This window comes from Lepeophtheirus salmonis, chromosome 14 (assembly GCF_016086655.4).
Source record: "Lepeophtheirus salmonis chromosome 14, UVic_Lsal_1.4, whole genome shotgun sequence".
NCBI classification, from domain to species: Eukaryota; Metazoa; Arthropoda; class Copepoda; order Siphonostomatoida; family Caligidae; genus Lepeophtheirus; species Lepeophtheirus salmonis.
The window spans coordinates 3,175,528-3,199,714 of NC_052144.2; the positions used below are offsets into that span (position 1 = coordinate 3,175,528).

General features: G+C 30.4%; 1 protein-coding gene across 2 annotated transcripts in view; it reads left to right on the forward strand.

Moving 5' to 3' along the window:
- Positions 1 to 3,397: 3,397 nt before the first annotated feature.
- The window catches only part of LOC121129003 (uncharacterized), a 67,053-nt gene continuing 46,263 nt past the window's right edge, over positions 3,398 to 24,187 (forward strand). The window contains exon 1 of one of the 2 annotated variants that reach the window (XM_040724642.2): positions 3,398 to 3,615. The gene's annotated coding sequence lies outside the window, so the exon portion shown is untranslated. The remainder of the gene's footprint in view (positions 3,616 to 24,187) is intronic. The other variant, XM_040724643.2, reaches the window with a different exon arrangement.

The following is a 24,187-nucleotide window of genomic DNA, read 5'->3' on the forward strand; positions in this document are numbered from 1 at the left end:
TAGATGTTAATCCAAAATTCCGATTGTGGTAACATCTCTTTAATAATCCCCTTCAAGGTTACACTGCTGGATTTCGGCCTTAATGTCTTATACCGGTATAAGAATGTTATAATTTTTAGTGGACCGGGATTAAAGAAAATTTCAATCTAGATCTGTCTCATTTAAAACTAGGTCTATACCAATTAAATAGAGGAATTATTCTGAACATTGGCACAATAGTGGCATATAAAGTTAAATATGTTGCATAAATCACATTTGTACAACTCATAAATGTGGAGTGGGGAGGAAATGGGTCCATGGAAGGAGACCGAAAAAAATCAGTCCACGTTTAGAAAACGATTAAATTTTTGTGTATGGTCTGAGATCGTTGTCTAAAAAGAAATATCAATCTATTTCTGTTTGTGGAAAAAATCTCTTTGGACCGGGAAAAAGTGGGTCCAGGACCAAGTCTCAACATATTTATTCATAACTATTCATACAATATTTGCATTTACACGGCTACTGAAAAAAAAAACCCACGCTAGGGCAGTATGTATTTCCAACTTTCGATTACGGCTAGCGTGGTAAATTTGTCATTTTGTAAATTAAAAAAAATAATAATAATCAATGCCAAATTGTATTGCTTTATGGTTTCATCTTTAGGCCGCACATCTCGATCAAAGTTTGAAAAAAATGAAAAAATTTGTATATGCTAAATAAAATTTAAAAAAGACTCAAAATTTTCAATCTGAGTCTAATGCACATCCTTTTTTACACATTCAGAAGAGCAAAAACAATATTTCTTTGTCTGATTCCCCCTTTTTGCTCTGTAGAGTGACATTAAAAAAGTTTTATTAAAATAGTTTATAAAGAATAGTTTAGAAACTTCTTTATCAAAAAAAATATATGCAAAATAATCAATAAGGCTTTATATTGTATATTCAGTAGCTTAAAGAGCCGCAACGGGAATTACGGTACAGTTAGGAAGATAATAAATGAAGGTTACGTGAAATCTGAGGAAGCATGGACAGGGTCGGTTTTAGCGTGAGCGGGTCCTGGGGATTTTCTTTCTGTCCTGTTTTAAAATTTTGTTATAAGTATATTCTTTTTTTTTTGTAACTGGAAAAACGGTTTATAATAAGGGGTACTTTTTTTTCAAAATTTTGAGCACCCTTTTTAATAATAATTGTCATGAATGGCCTTTGTTTAAAAAAAGATGAATATTTTTTTATCCTTTCCTAAAAATGTATTCTTGGTGTATATATTTAAATTTTTACAAAATTATATCCAAAATATTACCCCCCATAAAGATGGGGCTTTACAAGCGCCATTTTTTTAAAATTTGGCAATGAACATGAGTATAGTGCTTTGTCAGTCCTTATTTATTCAGTTCCGGCTAGTCCCGTCTTAGGACTGTCGGTCGCAACAACTGTCCGTCCTTGGTATTTTTCCTCAAAATGTCGATTGTTTATTAAGCCAAATAAGATATATGAGATATGTATAAAGATTATTGTACATATCTTGCAAAAAATATAATACGAACATATTACATACATTGTTACTTAGTTATATAAGTTATTCTGTTATGTAAAGGAATAATTACAAAAAAAGAAAAAACACCCTCAATTAATTCACGAGGTATCAATTTAACCTTCTTTAAGGACTAGACTAGACCGTGGTTCTACATTTGAACCGGCACAAGATTCAACATGACCCCTAACGACGGGCATTGTGTGCATACATTGTTAGAATACTATTTTTGTTTCTGAAAAAATGTCTTTTTAGAAATAATACTTTATAAAAAAAAGTGTCATTTAATTAAATATATGAAGGTAAAGTAGGAAAAGGACCCAAAAAACTTTTTTTAAATATTATATAAATCACTTTCTAAAAAAAAGTTATTCTATTAAAAATGAACTAAATTATTCATCAAAAGGGCCCTTTATTATTTTAAGAGAACCAAAAAGGTATTCTGCTATTTATTTTATTTTTTTATAAAAGAACTCAAATGTGACATTAGTCGGAAACTTTGAAAAATATATTTAGAACCCTACAATCAAAAATCCTAGCAACTTCTCTCATAATAATTAATCAATAAATAAATATTTGCGACTCACACTTTCATAAATAGGTTTTTATTACAAGAGAAGGAGGGGGGGGATATATTGAGAAAGTGAAAGTGTTAAAGGGAACAAATTGATTAGAATCGTTTAGATATTCATAATAATTACAAACTAAAAACAAAACAAAAAAAAACGATGAATAAATTTCTCACGTTTTCCGAGGATTGCATATGAATAATTACTTGTTCATAGTTCAAGTGCAGGATTCGAAATGATGAGGCTTCATATTTTGTGTTCATCAAATAATCATCACTGTTATTTGCCCAATTGGCACTCCTGTATGATGAAAATAAAGGATGAGTCAGGATATAACTTCCCTGGAAGTCGGAAGAAAAAAAAATACATTTGTATGACCTTCAATTCTCTTTTTGTTATCATTCTAAGCGCTCAATCAACATACAAGCATTGATTTTTTATGTTTTGACAACAATTTTAGTAGATCAAATTACTTGCTTCTTACAAAGAGGCTCTGATTTATTCTTCAATTATTATAATGTACTATAGATATATATATATTTATTTTTTGCCTTTGATTTTGGATTTAAAAAATTATTCCATAAGGTCATTTGATGGAATGACCTTTCTTTAGAAAATAAATCCTTCAAAAAAAATATCCTTACAAAGAAAGGGCTACAGTCCTTCCCGCCCAAACCCTGCGGACACCCCTTTATAGCTAAGTACTTCTTTCTTTGTTTATAATATGAATTATATTATATTATAATAAACAAAGGTAATGTTAAATAAGATAAAATTATGCGAAAATATGTTTCATTCTTTTCATTGACAATAAATAATATATTATGTATACAATATATTAAAAATAGCATGTACAATATTTTTTGTACGGTGAAAATCCCGTTAAATAATAAGTGATCAGGCGCGTGTTATAATAAAAGGGAAAAGAAAAGAGAGAAGAATTCAGTCTCCTTTTTTTTACGAACAACATGGACCCCTCACTAGTAATATGTATATAGAACAGTATGGACGGTAAAGCTCTTTTTCTTCTATACTAACAAAACAAATTTCAAATTATTATAAAAAGGGGGAAAAGAAACACCCTCGCAGGCGCGTTCATCATGATGATTTTGAACTAAATAATAACAATAACAGTATAGCATAGTACAGTATAATAACTGTGAGCAATCTCTGGGGATATTTACTCTTCTCTCAATAATTCTGAGCGCACTCGCCGGCATGCTCCAGCAAAAAAAAAAGAGGGAGCGCCACGCCCTGAGTCTATCATTTTGAGTCTTCCTTTCTATCTCTGTATACTAAGAAAAATAATTGAATTTCTCATCAGTCACGTTCTATTATAGTAACGAGAAAGGAGGGCACGCTCTTATTCCTTCTTTCGAGGTTTTGTCATTTATTTATATACGTGAAATATTTAATTAAAATAAAAATGTGTGAATGAGGAGTTGTCGTTTATTATAAAGATAAAAATAGTGAATTATTATTCTTGATTAAGCAAACACTAGAAGGAGAAGTAATAGTATTCATCAGTGAGATAGAGGTAAGAAATGGGTTGTTGATGCAAGGAGATCACGGGGCGTTCATCCGTGATGGATGTCAATTTATCGCTTTTTGAATTCATGATTTTATGTCACTCATAAATATATATATAGGAGGGATTTTGTAGGATATATCAGAACGAAGGTCTTTGCGCTCATGTCAGAAACGAAGTGTAATAAAGTTTTGTCAATGTTTAGGAGTAATGCGATGAAAATTATTGATTGGCTGTGAAAATTGAATTTATATTTCCTCTTCATGTGTAATGTATATATATAATACTACAAAGAGATGAAACGAATAAATAAATGGGATGCAGATGTTTGCCATTTATGACTCTTGTCTACGGACTTTTTCTTCTTTTTTTGCACAAAATGTGTATAAGATAATATTTGAATGGAAAAAAATGAAGAACATTGCTCTACTCTCGTATCCATCATCAAACAATAGCAAATCAAATGTATATAGACATATGGTTCCATTTACTATGAATATGAGAATGATGATGGAGTGAGTAAGCCGGGTGTGCACAGTTGGCCCCTTTTATCAGGGTATGAAGATCTCACCACATAGTTCCGTATAGCTCTCCGAGAAATGAAGGAATATTTTCCTTGACAAAATTTTAATTTTTAAGAGAGATAATTTTTTGTCTAAAGAAGGTCATTTGATCAAGTCCTGGGGCGGAGCAAATTTATTTAGAAATTGAAAACATACTTTTTTTTAAACCAAAACCCATCCCCTTCTCCCCCCGGCAAAAATATATATACTAATAATCCTTAGTATAATGCTTTAAGAATCATGCGAAAAATGAATCCTCGTACAATTCAATCCTGACACCACATTTAAATACTGTCCCTATAATACATTTAAATGCATAGATATTACATAGTATGCACAGTACGAAAGGTCATAAAAATGGGAGTCTGGATTATCTGTGTATTTTCACTTAATTAATGATCATCTTTCAGTTCTATTAAATTCTTAATAAACTTTTGAAGGGTTTAAAATAAAGAAAAGTAATATGATGTATTCTATACGCTTGGAAGAATATATCTAAGCCAAATGAGGGCTCCCCACCAGGGTTGTCAAACCCATTGTGACTGAAGCCCACAAGCATATTACGATTGCCCTCTTAAGGACCATATGTCACTATATAATAGAATAAATTGAAGCAAATATAGTTACTTCATGGGCCTTGAGTTTGACAACCATGCTCTATTGAAATTAAAAATAATTTAAAACTTTCCTTGTGAATATTCATCCTTTCTATAAATTTGAATATATTAGGTCATAATAATATGTCTATGAAATATTGAGCCATATAATTTATGCATTAAAGAAGTATGTAATATATGTATAAAAATTGCGAAGTTTCTTTTGAATATTACTTTTGTGTGAAAGCACCAGATATTACATAATATTATGTTGTGTAGGTACAATGTACATATTCTGTTAAATCCCTTAGTCCATTGGCGCCTCTTTTAATCTCCCAATGTGTTACTACCACCACCCCTGGTGAGTGAGAGAGAGAGATTGGTTCATAGGTATATGAGTCACTGCATTTGACTAAGGATACCCCATGCCATACAAAAATAACAAAAAACAAATTCATATTATATTGTACATATTTAAAAGTCAATTTGTGTAGTACCTAACTCTTTTGTGGGGGTCTCCTTTGACAATTGAAAGTGTGGTGAATATGAACATTGAACATATACCTACATTCATTTGGACCATTCACTCATTCTGTACTTATAGTCTAATATCGCTAGGATATAATGAGGGATATTTGTTTGACTGGCTGTATAGAGTTTTTACTGACGTCATAAATTGCCTCCTAATTGAAGGATATTGAATACATCAAATGGCTTTATTAATTAAATATTAAAACTTAACTCCTGCATTGAATACTACTTGATGCCAATGATAAACAGTAATATTTGAATATAATCAAAGTAATATGTACTGAAAATCCATATTACAATGTCTAAACTTCTATTATTTTTTGATTGATAATGTACGCGGAAAGTAGGATAATTAGAGAAAAATACCTTGCTCTTTCTAATATAATATTTCATTTTGATCTACAATATGGAAATAAGATTGCACAACAATATAATAACATATTTTTAATTCATTTCTGGATCAGATATAAAATATAACTAGGCAATAAAGTATAAATTTTTGATAGACTGCTAGGTTCAAGTCCTTTTATTTGTTCACTATTTTGTTTAATATATATATGAAAAGGGGTTTTTAATATTATAAAACTTGGTTGTTTAAACCCCAAAAATAGCCGACGTTACTTGAAAAGCTCTATTAATAAGTACATATTATAATTATTTGATCAATAGTTATTAAAAAGAATATATTACTACAAATATTTAATATGTACTTTTATGAATATTTGATAGCAACATAGACAATGAATATGTATAAAGTACAACACACGCTACCAAAAACCTCTTCCATCAAAATCCATTTTAGTACAATCGAATGAGAGTTAACATACATATGTATAAAAATGTTGTTGTTAGAGTGGTAGATAGATAGAGAGCTCTTTGTTGTGATCATCCATTATTATTAAAACTTTAAATAATATGTATTCCCAATAAACATGAATATTATACAGTATATAAATACTTAAATTATAGTAGCCTTATTTGATCCCATCCATCCATTCAGCTCTCCAACTGATTGATTTATGTTTTTAATGAACAGACGACTAATACTAATAACTAATTGGATAACTTGTTTAATGAGGTTAAAAGTTTAGTCTACACAATAACTTCTGTAGAAAGAGAAAGAGACCTGAAGCAGCCATAAACAGAATTATATTGGTGATTGAGGAGAGTAGTCTGGAAGTTTGTTTATCTTTAGGCTAATTTTCCCCTAATTGATTCTTTTATTTGTTTACTTAAGGAAAATTCAATTACTTATTTGCAAATATATATATATATAATATGTATTTCTATATAAGCGTATTCCTACAAAGTTAATTAATTTCACATAATCCTTCTTTTTCCTTTCATTACATACAGTATGTTGACTTTTGAGTCGATTAAAGGAAAAGGTGAATGAATACTTTTAATATTCATTCAACTTTCTATTTTTTGCTGCATGATAACCTCCTTATGAATATGTACATAGTTGTAGTTATTAATTAATTATCCATTAGATAATTTGATTCATGTTAGTATCATTTGTTGATTTTAAATTTATTTTTATATGATGATGATGATGATTTCAAATCCTTTCTCAGAAATAGAAAGAAAGGTGTGCCAATTAGGCAAGTAATTTTCATGAATGTTTTATTTTTGCATTTTGTTACCTTAGTTTTTGTTTTAAAGAAAAAGAAAATGTAGATCCTGTTTAAAGTGATTTGCGAGAGAGAGAGAGGATCTTGAATATAATATGTTGGTATAACAAGATTATTTAATACGAATATTTATTCGTTAAATTATATGCTTTTAAATATATATACCTATATATATATTTGAATACGTTTCAAATATCAAAGTATATATTGGCTTGTCTATTGAAACATGAGCTTTGAATCAAGGTATATATACTTAATCAAAACGTCACAGAATCTGGGAACAACGATTTTATATGCTTTCATTTTAAATCTAACAATACGTTAGATTTTCTTTTGATTAGATCATACATATTGGATATGATGTTATAACTCGATAAGAGTCAAAATTCAAAATGGTCCTGCACTCATATAGAACTATATATAATTGTTCCCTATAGGAGGTGCATTATCGTTCTGGAGGTCCATTTGATGATTGATAGGGTTAGTAGAGTTGCTGTAACTTTTTTAACACTCCATTTTTTTAAAGGGAAGAGTATGGATATCCTACATACATAATAAAAAGCCTTAGTTTGAAAGAGTTGTTAAGGATATCGATTATTACTTATGTAGGTTGTTGTTATTTAGAAGAGACGGAAGTGGCATAATACAGAAGTGGTGGGGATGTTGCTACTCAGAGAGGAGACAGCAAGGGTTTGTAGGTATTAATCTGATACTGTCGTAGCAAAATAAAAAAGGGGAAGGGAGGGGAGTCTGATACTTTGCCTGGTCCACCAGTCATCTTCATATGTCTCCAGACTTAGATTCAATTAACATATTCGTTTTCTGTATGTTTTGTAGGAACAAAGGAAAGTAGTAAAATAACATAGAATCTATAGTTAAATGGTTTATACAGACCATTGAGACCAAGTTGGGATTGTGTTCAAGTTGCATGTACCTTCTGTAGGCAAATTTTATGAACTGTAGTCAATAAATGAGATGAAGCATTTTAAATGAAAAATGACTAATCTACCTACTTTTGATGAGTATAATAGGAGGGTATTTTGTTGTCGGCTGTGGATGTTTGTGCATTTTTATCATTCACCCTAATCAATATTCTGAACGTTGATTGGTTGAACTATTGTTAAGCTGTTAAAAATTATAATAATAATTCCATAGTTGGAAAAATGGGCCAACTACGAATTTTTGGGGTTTTTTTCTGTTTCTTTTTGGAAGAAATGTTGCGTGATACAATAGAGGTAACGACGTGATAATGCAATGATGGACATACCATTGTATTTTTATATATTGAATAAATTCGAATAACAATTATTTAGAATGTGTATTCTAGGGTGCATTAAATAATAGAAAGGTCTACAGAAGGGCTGTAAAAAAAAAAATAAAACAAGCCTTGACTTACAAAAATAATAATTGTCAAAGTTCGGTTACGGAGTAACTTTTATTATTATATCAGAATCGATTAAGAAATATTTGAACTCGGATTTAACTCTGACTAAGACCGAGTTTTTCATTCTACAATCTGCTTACAGTATAAGTTACAACTTGGTCTCATTAAAGTATAGTATTGTGGACTTGCTGAAATTTCAGGGTGAGTCCGAGTCATCATTCCACTTGAAATTAATAATCAAGTTTCGAGTCTAACTGGAATTTCAAGTCTGAGTTCCGAATCTGGCCAGTCAAGCACTTGGATAGATGTATACATACGTTTATTACAATATTGATGAACACTATGACAATCCACATACAAAAGGAGTTGTGTAATAGAAACTTAAGTAATGTAGTTTTAATTAGAATAAAAACGTAAGGTAATAATTAAATGAAAAATAACTTTTTCGTTTCGATTATGTATATTTACATATACTATATAAGACAAAACAACAAACCAGTATTTACATATCTCAGTTTATTCTGAAGAAAATGATTTCATAATAAGATCCTCCTTCATTTATGCCCTCTGGTCACTTAAAATTAATGTCACAGTAGATAACAATCGTTCGACACTCACCTGCAAGGCCACAAAAGTCCGATTGAATACATGGAAGTATCTTTCGTTTATAGCATTAAATCCTTTTTTTTGTTTCGGAGTTGAGGTCCCTTCTCGGCATTGATGATTGCATCCTTCAATGCTATTTTCTTGAGCTAGCCTGAAATTTTTGAACAATTCTCTTTTTCCAGAGTAACGGGGATCATGATAAACTTTTATGAATAATACTAAATAGAAGGAAGGACTCGGGGCTCGCGCTAAATTTAGATGATTTCTAAAAAAAATAGCAAACTCGAGAGTCCTCGAGTCCAAGCCCGGAGAAAAAAGCAAAATCGTGAGTCCATAGCCATCGTATTATATACATATGTACCTTTTATTGTACATTGCAAAGAGTGAGGTAATTTTGGATTTCCGGATCGTAGATATCTACGTACTTTTTTCTATCATAAAATTAATTGGACTACAATTTATTTAATTTTACTACTTATTAGATTACGCGTCTCTCCATACAAATCTACATACAATCAAGATCCCTTCCCTACACATTTATTTTCCTAGGTACAATGAATATGAGAGAGGAGAAATGCGGAATTAAAATACATTTTTTACATTTTATTTTTTTGTGGTTATAATGTTTTACCTAATTTAATATGTTACATATTTTACGGTATTGTACCATTTGTTTTGTTTTTTTGCAAATGTTTCCCTCTCTTTTTCTCTCTGTGTGTGTGTTAGTTAAAAGACAGATTAGGAGTTAACATAGTACATATTATACTATGTAGGGCCTAATAAATTATATATATGTAATTTTCAAAGGTTTTTTTTTTGGAAAAAGTGCTCTAATTTCTATTTTGCAAAAAATAACAAAAACAATAACAAAAAGTACATAAATGTATGTATTTGGAGTCGGGTTCTATGCATAATATTTTTTATTATTTAGAAAAAAAAATATGAAATAAATCTTTGTCAGGGGATCTCTTTCTTTCTCTTCCTGCATTTTCTTCATTATGACTGCAGTTGAGTCCATATTTTTGTTTTGTTTTTTAGCCATACTTTTCTGGAGTAATGGTGAGTGTATTCAAATTTCTAATCTTGATACATTGAATCAGTGTGTACTTATTTGGAAGTTCCAAATTAAGTTTTATTACGTATAATGAATGGAAACATTGTCTAATTTGCGGTGAGCGTCAAACCCACGCCTGAGAAAACGTCATACAAAATATGGTAACTTCGAGAGACAACATATCTGCTGTCAGACATCAGTATAAACTATAGTACTTCTTGATCACGGTTTTACCTTAATAACATAAAAATATGCTCTATTGATGTGTATGCGTCTTTTGACCAAATCTGACAATTGATTGGTCGAATTCAAATTAGTTTATTATAAGCTGTGAACCATTCCCAACTTGCTGGGTAGAATTGATTAATTGCCAAATCATTTTGGTCACTTTTCGTTAGAAAAGTGGGGGGTTACGGATAAAAGGTTGCAAGGTATAATAGAGGTGGTCACGTCGTGTAATACATTATAAATTTCAAGAATAGGGAGTAGTCTATATTAATAAAACAAATCATGTCTGTATGTAATCCGGAGTGACATTGTTGATCTAAGAAATAAGTATGTAGTAATATTAATAAAATCTAACAGGTGGTTTGCATGTAACATCGAGCGTGCCGTAGTATTAAAAAACGGAAAGGAAGTATATTTGAGTTATATGAGTCTAGATAGAGTTGTATAAAATATGAGTTGTTGACTCATTTTTAAAAAAAATCTCAAGCTGCCATAATTTCTATTTCATTCTTGAGGAGATAACTTTATTGAGTAATTACGTGCTCTTGAAAAAAGTAGAATATCACTGAGGATTACTTGGGGGTTATCTTCTATATTAATAAAACAAAGTTTGTCTGTTCCTCAAGAGCCTAATAACTCCGGGCAATGCTGTTACCAATATATATATTTTTTTTAATTTACGCTCACCTCAATTTTGCCAATATTCACTTCCCTAATAATGGACAATCAGAACCATGATTTGTTATACATAACTTTATAAAACCTAGTCGAAGAACTATAATAGTCCATGTACAAAGTACGTATGCAGGTAGGAGGGGTTTGGAAATTGCAAAACAAAAGCTCTAATAAATTACGTACATATATGTATGTGTCAAATGCGAACATGGGGAAGGAGATTGGGCAAAGAATGCCAAAAATTTGCGTTCTTACTTTTTGTATGGTCTTTAAGTAATTTGTTATTATTCTGAGCAAACTGAATTAATGTATCTTATTTTTGGATTTATGAAAAATCTTATACAATGCTCATAAATGACATGCATTGTCTATAAAGGCGCTATCTATTATGAGGGGGTAATCAGGATTCTTCTATACGGTAGTGTGCAGGTTAGAATAAATTCTAGAACCCAGCCATGATTCCAAGCTTTAAAAATAGACTTCCCTGGCAAATTTACATTCTAGAGATGACAAAAGCTTTTATTCTTAGATGATAGTGATATATTTAATTTATTTTAGAAAAATTAGTTAAGGATTTCCAAAAATTATAATTTGTAATTATTATAATGATATACTTTCATTTAAGATAAAAAAATTTATGAAATATTCATTACTTTAAATAAACTTTGGGTTGTAAATTATTGCTCACATGGTTTTGATAAGATTGCATGAGATACTGTACAATTTGTGCTATACAGATCCTGGTTTACTAATCATGGGATAAACGATGAGTATATGTATAACTTTGTATACTTTGTTTATTGCATTGTTGAATAAATAAAAAGTTCTGGAAACAGTTGTTTTGATATTGGAATCGATTCTTAAGTTTTTCTCTGTCCTATTCTCAACACCATTGGTGTCAAACTCCTTTTAGTATGTCCGTCTTCAATGAATGAGGCTTTACCAGTAAAAATATTGATTTGCTATTTATTTATTTTTTTAATTATCCTCATGGTTGGAAAACCGTTGTTCCATATTCATATCAGATAATATTTTCACAGCCTGTTCATGCCTTAAAAACATACTCTATTGATAGGCGGGAAATTCGTACATATACGAGGGGGTCGTAAATTTTTCCGACCTCAACCTGAAGATGACAGCACTTGTAAATAAAAGCTAGTCACATCTATCTAGCATCTGTTGCCAGTTACTCACCAAAGTGTCAGTCATTTTGAACGCACAGTTGTTATGTAACAGTGAGTTCATGTGAGTTTTTTTGTGAAAATGGATAAAATCGAGCATCGAGCTGTCATTCAATTTTTTTTTTTTTTTTTTTACAATATCAGACATATAAAGGCTTTTTTTGTTAACATTTCACGCGTTTAAGTCAATCCAACTCGGAGTAAGGGAGCAAAAACAGAAAGTGTCTTGTGAACAATTATTTTGCAGAGAAAAACCCCGAGTACTATTTGGACGGCTTACAGAGATAGGAGCATCCCTGGGAAAACTGTGTAGAGTTACAAAGAGACTGTGTTCAAAAATAAAATTAAGAAAAATTTCTTATATCTTTCTTGGGTTGGAAACATTTTAGATCACCCTCTATATGTACGGCTCTCATATCTGTCCCAGAAATGCTCTTTTCACGTATATAAATTTTGTTTCTTCATGATTATCCCATATCAGTTTTTGTGTCTTGGAAAGATCTTGTAGCAACAACGCCCAAAATGTATTAGGTACACATACTACCTACCCAAGTAAAACAGTGACATGAAACTGTTCATTCTTCTCCTTTTAACTAAGAAGGAATCATAAATATGCAGTTTGCGTTCTGTGCTATGAGGATGATGAGATGAGATGACTGAGTCTTCTCCTTCCTTCCTTCCCTCACTCCCTTCTTCTCCTTCGAATATGGCTTTCTCCTAACCTAGTTTTGTATTATAAAAAACATGAGGCAAAAAAATAAAGAATAACAAAAACTGGGGAAGTTTTTCTAGCAGTTGGAATATTAATACAACTACTACTACATACATATTAATATATCGGTTCCACATACTTCCTTCCAAAAGTAGAAGAAAATTAGGTACTGCAAAGACAAATAAGGAAATGTTATATACAATACATATTTGAGTATATTTTTGGTAAAGAAAACGTAAAAATATTTACGTATTTCCCTAATTATCTTTTCATATAATATATATATATATATTATATTTCATTTGAATTCCATAATTATTTCCTCAAGTAGACTTTTTATACATGAAATATTTACAATGTGCGAGTTATTTTCCTGCTTTACATCGTTTTTGAGTCTGTTATTGACTACATATTTGAATCCGGGTACTTCAGAGGTTCTGTGAACAGAATAAATACCATTGAAATCTCCGGTTTGATTTACCACATCTCAAACACTATAGCAGTGATTTCCAGAGATCTATATGTAAAATATGTTCTAGAAAGCCGGACAATCTGATGAGGGATTTTTTAATTTCCAAAGCCGTTATCATTATTATTTATTTTTGAAGAAAGAACATTTAAGTATTAAGTAATAACTAGTGATTGTGGTAATAAAAGATGGAGAGTGACATTGAGGCTTTGCCCGCAGGGGTAAAAATATAAGTTCTTGTTGGGCTCATAGTTTAATTTGTTGGGCTTATTGTATAATTTTTTTTTTTTTTTTTTTTTTATACATTCAGGAGATATTTTATTAATATCTCGTGATTTCCAACCTTTTCCTTACTGCTGATCCGTACGGTTATTTGATGAAGCATCTAATTTTTTACAAAATACAATTTTTATGACCTTTTTAGTAAAATAATTTCTTGATGACCTTTTTAAAAAAAAAGACATATATTTATAAACTCGACAGAGTTCCGGTTGGGAATCACTGCCCTAGGGGTTGAAATTGTGTTATTTCAACTTACTTTTTTTTCGGCGCTAGGTACTTTGGCATATATACTATCGAAATCTCATTATATAATAAGCTCGAAGCAGGGACAAAAAAATTTGATACAATTAGAATAACAAACACGACAAGGATTCGTATGGAAGAAGTGCGAATCACTTTTCCGTTATCAATTATTATTAGACATGATGAATTATTCATATTGGAAAATACTCGAAGATTGACGAATAAGCTTAATATAAGGTGGGAGCATACTTCCAAGACTTTTTTAATAGAAAACAACACTTGAATGTGTTTTATAGTAATAAACATTACATTTTTTTTAATAAACAAATTAAAAGAAACATTAATTTCAACCAAAAATAAGCAGTAACGTCTTATAAACCTCATTTTTTGAATATATAGTAAGGAAAAATATCCTTGATGTAAAATAGTTTAAGGCGAAGTATTGAACATCCCTTTCTTCATCCGTTTTGTTGTTGAAAGATGTGTTGATTTTTTTTAACTTTTTGGACATCAATACTCAGGAATTGACAGAAGCGTGTCTAAATTTTTTTTATAATGGCATGAATTAATTATTAGCTTCTGTTAGCCTTTAATATTAATGAAGTCTATTTATAGCTAAATTACTCGGTACACTTGTTCAAGCTGTAACATGCAACCAACAAATCAATTTTAATGTAGAATATATTATATTATGATGTTCGATATATTAAGTGTGTAATTTTTACTTACTTAATGAAAATTAGTAATATATATGTATTTTTTTGGTACCTATTTAAATAAGTATCCACAGCTCTTTATTACTTGTACAAGATAAAATATATATGAAGAGCAAAATGAAATGATGACATCAATTTATAGTTAGTAATTTACATAAATGGTGTTAGTAATGTGGCTTTTATTATCATCATTACGACTTGAGCAACCAAATTATAATAATAATATTTTTTTTTAAATATTATCAATTTGTTACTCTTCCTCTCGATCTCTATTAATAATTTTTGTCGTGTTTATTCAAGACCAATTTTACAAGAGACTTATTGAATAAGAAGTTGTATGTAATGTTCTGTCGCTCCTTATTTAGGAATGAAGACTGAAGTATCGTCCAGTTCAGTTTCAGTCCAATCCCCTAAAACTAATATAGTTCGACTCTAGATGACTTTATAAATAAGGACTGACACAACAATAGTTGTGGAACGTACAAATTGCAACTTCTTTATGTACAATATCACCAATTTGTACACAACATATAGAGTATAACCCCAGAGCTCGACACTAATTCGTTCCGGAAAAAGCATCAAAAAGCTATGTACGTAGTAGTCCAGTTCAGAATGAATGTTTCCCTTAAAAGATAACTCTAAATGGATCAATCCATTTTTAAGTATCAAGTCTACTTACTTCTTTTTTATGCAAAAAAAACAACATTCTGTTTTTCTTACGATCCATAAAATAGTACATAAAACAACTAAAATTAGGATATAAATCTTGGAATGCAGCCTTACAATGGCACTTTTAAACCCGCAAAACAACAACGCCAACTAGGGGATGTAACTGAAGTTTCGAAATTATTAAAATATTCCTAATTCTGCTCACAATGGCGAGAAAACAGCCTCTAGCTCAAACGCAACTTAAAAGTACGTTGTTTACTTATTAGTAGCTTGTTTGCATACCCAGTGGTTGTATACTTATAGAGCATTTTCACTGACGTCATAAATTATACCATCATTCAAGGAGAAGCCATCTTGGGGTTCAAAGTTGATATTTTGACTACATACAATGGACAAATTTCCTTTAATCCTTGATGAAAATCCATTAAATGGCTTTCAGAATAAAAAAAGAATCATATCTGCAATAAATATTTCCTGATGCAACTGATAAACACTGATATTGGAATATAATCAAAGTAATATACACTAAAAATGACTTGATGATCCATTAAGACGAGAAAAGTATCTTATTCTTTCCAATATTATAGCTAATATTTATTTACAATATGTGAATAAGGTTGTATAACGATGTTACAGCATATTTATAATTCATTGAAGGGTTAGGTATATAATAAAATTATGCATTAGAGGAATATATTTTTGATAAACAGTGAGGTTTAAGTCCTTTTAGTTGTTGGTCCAATTTTGACATCCAATAATTCACTATTGACCTTCATATTGTCTTATAAAACTTTTGTTGTTTAGGGGACAAAATGGCAGACATCAACAATGCTGACCCGTCATGAATACACTATTTGTATTTTGACAACTTTGTACATCTGCGCCATTTTGCGGCTATACATGTTTTTCTTAATTTGCTCATCCCCGAGCAATACATAATTTGATTTTTAATATTGATCAAGTTTTTACAGTCATTTGGAGCTTTGAATGAGTTGTTAATAATAGCCTACTCTACACTCACGATAATGTACCTACACTCTACTTAACATATATGGTATGTGTTACCCCACTCTCTCTAAAGTGTCGTAATCGCTGTGTGTTGTGTTCATTGCATAATAATGATGATGACTCAGAACTGTGTTTTATAATCACATTTTATAATAAGTCTCTATTTTGTAAAGGAGAAAAAATCCATTATCATTCCCCTACCTACTACTAAGTAAGGTCCTCCTAATTTGGTAGAGAAGAAAGGTTCCTATTATTATTTATACATGGCTCAGACATTATTATTTTTATTTTTTACCACTTCCATCTTTGGGTTGTTGTTATTAAGTAAAGTAAAGGGTTTAACGCCTAACACACAAAATATGTAACAAGAGAGACTGACCAATAAATTTTGGAGGGTTTTTTTACCCCCAAAAAAAGATAGTGGAGAAAAAAAAACATAACCATTGCTCGTTAAGTCTTCGTGATATGTATATATGTCTATGCCATGAGGTTTAAAATAATGGTATCTATCTTCACTCACTCAGTTAAATGAAGGAGGGTTTTGACTCCTGATTAGTACCTACCTAACTTATGGGCTATATTTCTCTCTTGATATTTTTAATGCATATAAATTTTTAAGTATCTTTGTAGATGGTGGTCAGATAAGAGGGAGAGAGTGTGTCTACAAAATATTGTGAAGTTTCTAACGATTTGATGGGTACACTCGAGTTGCAGGATTTGAATCAGATTTCGGACTTATGATGACTCGATTTAGTTGGGTCAATGTTTCCTATCGAGCTAAATAAAATAGTACCTTTCGAGTCACATCATTTGCGAGTAATTCGTTCTTTATCATTTTTTGTGGACTTGAATCAAACTCCGAAGCTGTATTCGAATCCACATTTTCCAAGCCCGAGTCCATATAGTTCTGAGATGAGTTTTATTTCATACAATATAACTCAAATACAACTCTAGAATTGAGTAACATACAGCTCTGGTCTTAAGATCTTACAAAATAATCCGGACTGGATTGAGTAGAGCTACTGTTTTGATACCTGATATTCTTAAATTGATTCAAGAATACTTATGAGCCTACTATGAAACAAAATGTAGATTACAGTCACTTTTATCCGATAAATATAATGCTGATTTCCAGATATATATAAATTTTAAAAGAATTGCATTAGGAACAGACGGCCTTGTGAAATATTGAATAATATATCTATGAACAACTTATAGATCACTGTGTATGAGTAAAAAATGAATTATATAACTTGAATGGAAGGGATTTCAATTCTATCTACAATTTCAAAAAAGGCCCTTTTATGTAAAGGATATTCCCTCCCCCCCCCCTTCTCAATCAATGAATCGTCGTCCCTTGGTGTTGTGTTGCATTGGAGTAATGAACTTCTTTACACATTCACACTGGTTAGTTCATAATAATATATGTATACCTATAGAGGTGAACCATAAATTATCAACATGAAAAAAATATAATAATGGAATGACAGTTTTATGAGTGTTGAAACTTCATTTTTTGTAGTGAGTGTAAATGAAGGGGGGAGGGTTCAAGCTGTAGTAGTTCCATAGTCAGGTTACTGTAATTTTAAAATAATTACAACTGAGTGAGTTTAGGGGTTTATGGCTTTTCAGTTCACAAATCCAATTAGAAATGAGTGAATGATACTTTGAAAATCTCTCATTTTAAGATAGACTTCCAAAGTATCATGAACTTTTTTTTTTCTATTAAAAAATAGTCCAAAGAATTGTGTAGTTGAAGAATTCCACTCCGTTCTGTTAAAATGCTGCTTACAAGTTATTTCAAAATTTAATCATAATCTTTAATGAACAATAATTATTCACTAGAACGACGGTAGTAAATCACCTCTCTTTAAGGACTGCTGTTCTAAAATGTGATCCCACTAAAGTTAAGGCAAACCGAGTCCAATCGAGTCTGGAGTTGATGTTTAATGAAATTTAAGTACGACTTGAGATTGGAATCTCTCAGCTCTGTTCTTTTATTCATCTTGAATTTATTATATGAAAACCATTTTTTAAATTGTCTTTGTTTAGTCACCAATTGCATTCATATTGTACGGCGATTATTAATACTGAAATAATTACCCCCTTATTGTAGTTTATTTTTCTTCTAATATGTTAAAATAATATCGATAGTCATCAAACAAAGAATTATTTTGAAAGCATGAATGATGAATCTTCCATAGCTTTTCATATCCGTTTTGTCGCATCGTATAATTAAATCTACCTTTGCCCTACTATAAAAATATATAATTGTAATAAACAAAAAAAAACATTTAACTCATCCTTCATTGGACTTTGAAATGCATAAAGGAAAAATGGTACTTGGTTTTTGGATTTTTTTTTTTACACACTTACAAAAGGGATATTTTATAGAGTCACATCCCGTGTCTTTCTAACATAAACAACCACATATCGTGTATTTTAAGCATTCTCAAATGATAATGGTCCATTTCCATCGCTTTCCTATCTGTCCGTTTCAAATTTTTTTGCTTTAACATGTAGGTTAATATATCGTGTGCAAGTTGAAAGTTGTATAACAGAATAACTTAAAAATACTTGGCTATTATATTACCATTCATTTTAATTATAATCTACTTATATATCGATTAATTTATTTCATTTTGATCTATTAATATATTTATTATATCTCTCAACCTTTCCTCATAGAGACGATTTAGCAAAAGAGACTAAATTATATTCAGGGGTAATTATTGGCTAATTTTTCAGAACTGGGAGAGCACTCTTCATTCAATAATATTATCAATTGTACACAAATTAACATGATAATTCGTATTAATTACAAAGCAATGTTATTCATAATACTAATAATTAATAACGGGTAGAAAAGTAGATGAACAATTGACAGTTGATAAGAAATGCCATTCGAAACTTTTATAATAGTGGTATAACACCGAGGGAGCACGCCCTATAGTATTACTGAATTAGACCCTTGTTACTGTCAGCTCCCTGTTATATGATACTGGGGAGAGAAAATGAATTGCTGCTAAAAAGAGTAGAAACTTCTTTATTTAAAATAGGGTTAGTGCAGGGAAAATACTGTAATTATACTTGAATTCATATTTATTCACCTTAATATGCATTTTTAAAACAATTTACTCTAAAGGTAGGTGAGAATGCTTACTTCAGAGGGAGAAGTTAACAACCCCACCCCCGACCGATTAAATAATGGAAAAAAAGAGCACACCTAGTAACAGTTTTTCCTTTTCTAAATTTTTCATTACAAAAATGTCAACTCGACCATCTAATGGAATTTCAATCATTGGAGTACCTTGATTAATACAAATACAGCACTTTCAATTCTATTTATAAAAATGTTTTATTTCATTTTTGAATTGCAACTTGTACATATTCAGTATTGAATGTATAAATAGGATTCAAAAGTTACATACATATTAGGTAAATTTTTGGTGGAGCAAGGGGCCGAGTAGAACTATCTTTCATTGCCGTATGGAGCCTTCCCAATTGACCGATAGTTTTTTGTTTAGTCTTTTGGTTGGAGAACTGGGCAAGAAGGCAAAGTAGAACTATAAAATTATACTCCACAAATCTTCAAGAAACAATTATGAAGCATAACTCTACTTTGTCCGTTGCTTCACCAAAAATTGACCTAAAATGTACTAATATTTACTCAATCTTTTTTTTCTATTTTTTGTATAAATATTCGGTAGCTGAGTCATCATGAAGTTATGTGTCATACATTATTATACAAATAAGACATGCGATGAAAAGTCGAGGGCTTAACAAAGAAAAACAAATTCTTCAAAATTGCCTTTATTCATCAATAATAATAATATCCATCTAGAGTAACACAATCATTCCAGCGCCGCTCTAACATTTCAATGCCACTTTTAGAAAAAGTTGTATCTGTTGCCTCAAAATAGTACTCAGTTTCAGCATTAACCTATTCATTAGAGCAGCAAGCATATTTTTTAGGTCTGGGAACAGCCAGCGAGGCCATTTTTCCATTGTGTGTGTGTGTTTTTTTCTTGTTGTTGTTGTTGAGGGTGTTTGTACACAATACACACAGTCTGTCAGCTGGTGAAAGAAATTATCAACTCTTTTTATGTTGTATCTCATTCCTCTCCTTTAATAATTGTCCAAATTTCAACTACGCATCCGGTAGGCTCATATTTGAGTAAATTATAGGCTTTGAACTCAACTTTGTGAATGAATTAAGAAATTGAAGCTGTAGTTTAAAACCTTTACTTAATTAATGATTCCTGATATGGCCTTTAAAATAAAAGCATTCTCTTATTATGATAGCCAATTTTGGCTAATTTCATGTATTGGCGGCAAGGGGATAGCAAGAATAAATTATTTATTAAATAATTTATTAAAATTGCCAATAATTTCATTGAAGAATACAAATGAAATCCAGAGTTAATTTTGAGAAAAAATCATTACAGTTTGCTTTTGTGCTCACGGGCCACATACTTGGCAGCAAAGATATTTTTTTCTTAACCTCTCGTGACTTTTACCTCAACTCAAAAAATATATTCTTGAATAAATAAATGGAAAAACCTTGCTTTTAATTGAATTGAAAGTGCGTTAAGTGATATGATACTTTGATATAATTTAAAAAAAAAAAAAGATTTAATTAATTATATTTTTTATGTACATCATGTGTGGTCTTGCTGTACATTTATATACATATATATGTTATTTATTTTTAAATAAAGAGGTATCTTATAAGTTATAAAATATCTTGTACTCTCATTATTGTTATATATTTTGGTTGATTACATTATTATTTTCTCCTCGTGATATTAATCAAATTAACTTTTGAATTGAAGGAATCATTTAAAAATGGACGATATCCTTGAGAGTTTATTTTTTGTTTTGTTTTTAGTGGGCAGGGAGGAAATTCATATATACTATAAAAGATATATAATAATATATGTGTCTAAATACAAAGGCAATTTAATATGCTAAATAAAAGAGATCAATCACTAACAAACATTTCTTATGAATATAATAATCATTTTAGTAAGTAGTTTGTAAAAACCTGTTTTTTTCTTCATATGTATACTAAATTTATTTTTTAGAGTTCAATGTAGTTCTTTCTAAAGAAGGATATGCAATTTGGTTATTTGACATATTGTTGAAGAGAGAGAGAGAGAGCAACTATGACAAATATGCTAAAAAAGTCATAAATGTATGTTCATCATGAGAATAAGGTTGCGTGACTATTCATTATTAATCAAAATATATATTTATGTTCCTTTATCTTCTATATTTATAAAGTAAAGTTTGTATGAATGAAAAATACACACTGTATTTTGTTGTCAGCTGTCGATGTTTATCCTTCTTTTCTCCTATTCAGTGTTCGGAACATTAATAGGTTAAATAAGAATTAGTGTTTTTAAAGCTGTGAACCATTTCCAAATAGTTGGGAAGAATTGTCTAACTACCAATTGATTTTGGTACATTTCGGTTTCTTTTTGGAGAAAGGTTGCGAGATACAATAATTGTGCTACCCTCAACGTGATACATTAGAATTTTGAAAATAGGGAGGGATCTATATTAATAAAGCAAATTATGTCTGATGTAATCCGTAGATACATTTTTTATCTAAGAAATAGCAATGTAGTCATATTAATGGAATATTGCAGCCGTTTTGCATGTAGCATCGAGCGTGTATATAGTACTCCCCGATGTATATTATATTTTTATTTCTGATCAAAGAAATAACAATGTAGTCATATTAATGACATTTTACATGTAGCTTAGGCTCAGCTATGGAGCGCTCTAGAAACTAAAGTACTACCTGGTCATCAGTCATAACGCTGAATTATTATTTTCTTCGCAATCTCTTATTTTTATTCTTTCATTCTAGAGAGAACAGCTGTGTCGAGTGACTATGTCATACGTGTGAGTGTGCTTTTGAAAAACGGTGAGGAGCACAGATGATTTCTTGGGTAGCTATCTTTTATGTTTATAAGGTTAAAGTTTGTCTGTTCGACGACATCTATGACTCAGTACAATCAAAACACATAATACTTAATTATTTCTTGTTCTAAAATCTTATCGAATACAAAATAATTTAATTGAAATTTAGAAGTTTATTTTACAAAATTGTTCATAAACCCTTCCACTCATAACGAAATTACCTTCTAAATTATTTTTTACAGGGACATAATGTTTTTAAATAGACCCAAAATTCATATAATAACTTGTCATTAAAATGACTCTATCTCCCACCCTCAACTGTTAGGTACAATGTGCGTTTCCAAAAAAAAGGTAATTGCATCAAATTCAAAGTTATATTTTATCTTGAAAAATACGTGCAGAATTCAATATGTGACATAGGAGCATGAGAAAGGGTGGATTTGCTTGAGTTTTTAGACTATTGTTTGAGACTTGAAAGTTCTGGAATGGACACTTGTTTTGTAAGAAATATGACATTGAAAGGATTATGAAGACTTCACGACTAAGTGACGAATCAGCTTTTTTTTAAATTATTATTGCGGGTGGAAAATACACAAATTAACTTGTGGATCTTGTGGGCTAATGTCAATCTACGTATCCCTAGTATATGTATATATATATCGTGTTATTAATGTTCATTGTTGGTTCAAAGTAAAAGCTTGTAATTAAATCTGCAACACATGAAAGTTTGCTGTGCTGATATATCCTTGAATTTCGGGTTTCATCCCTGTTTAAGAGAGATGATTGCGGAATCTAACACTGAATTAAAGTTTTCTGACCGTTTGATGTCTGTTGTAATCCAAAGCAAAACAGAATTGATTCCTAAAGATAGATTTATTATTAAATCATCGGTGGCAATTAAAAACATGTCTATGTAGTCATTAGAGGCTGAGTCATGATCGTATCCTTTAAAGTGTGAGTTCTTGGTGAGACTAAGGAAGGAAATTTCCTCGATCGTTCTGATCTCTAATAACATGTCATGCAAATTGAAAACGGGGTCTGGGTGTCTACATGCATAACTCATAAGTCACGTACACTCTGATATATGTACCTACAAATTACAATATATTCCTACAAAGTGCTTGGATCTTATCAAATAATTGAAAATTTTGTCAAACAATGAAGTAATTTAATTATTATTGAGTTTTTGTACTTTGCCCTTGAAATCAGTAAACTCTTTGACTCCTGTAAACAAGTTTTTTATATAAGTACTACATAATACATGTTTCTATTTCTGCTCCTATAATATATTTCTTACACACTTAGATAAACAATGCTTGAGTGGAGTAAAATATATGATGTAGGATATCAAATTAAATGATCAAAAAATCAAAAGAGAGAGATGTCGACAGAGAGAGTAATAGTTGCGTCTGCTAAATGTGTACAATGTGCTCTCTACGTCTTATATAATCATCCTTATTTTAATACATGTATTTATGAATGTATGTATGTACTATATATAAAATGTACAAAGACCTTGGAATTGAAATTGAATAATGAGGAGATGGAGTTAGCGTGAAAATAGCAGATTTGGACTTTTTGATTCTTTGTACATACTCTTAGATCTGTATGGAAGAGGACTTTTGCAGATTGTGGGATTATTATTTTTATTTATCTCAAACTAAATATTATACATGCATATTTTTTTTTTGGCAACCTCCAAAAATCTCAATCTTTTCAATACTAAAGCATTGTATGTATATGATACTTATATATAGAGAAAATCGTAGGTACGATCCTAATCAAATGTGTACATTTAATAAAAATTGAAGCCCAACCATATTCAAATCATTTGTATTAAACATACGTACTTTCTAATCAATTTAAGGTTGATATTAACCCTCCTGTAAATAGTTCTTTTGAGCCTAGTAAATATTTTGGTAAGGAATTATAGTCACCATTTTTTTAAATTGATTTCCAATAGATATCTACTGGGGATTTTGGGAGTAAAAGTAACTTTCTAATTCTACTAAGAGACTGTTTATTGTTGAAAAATCAAAATATCCTTGTCTCAAACTTATTTATAGTGATCAAAAAGTGTTTGAATACAATCAAATACT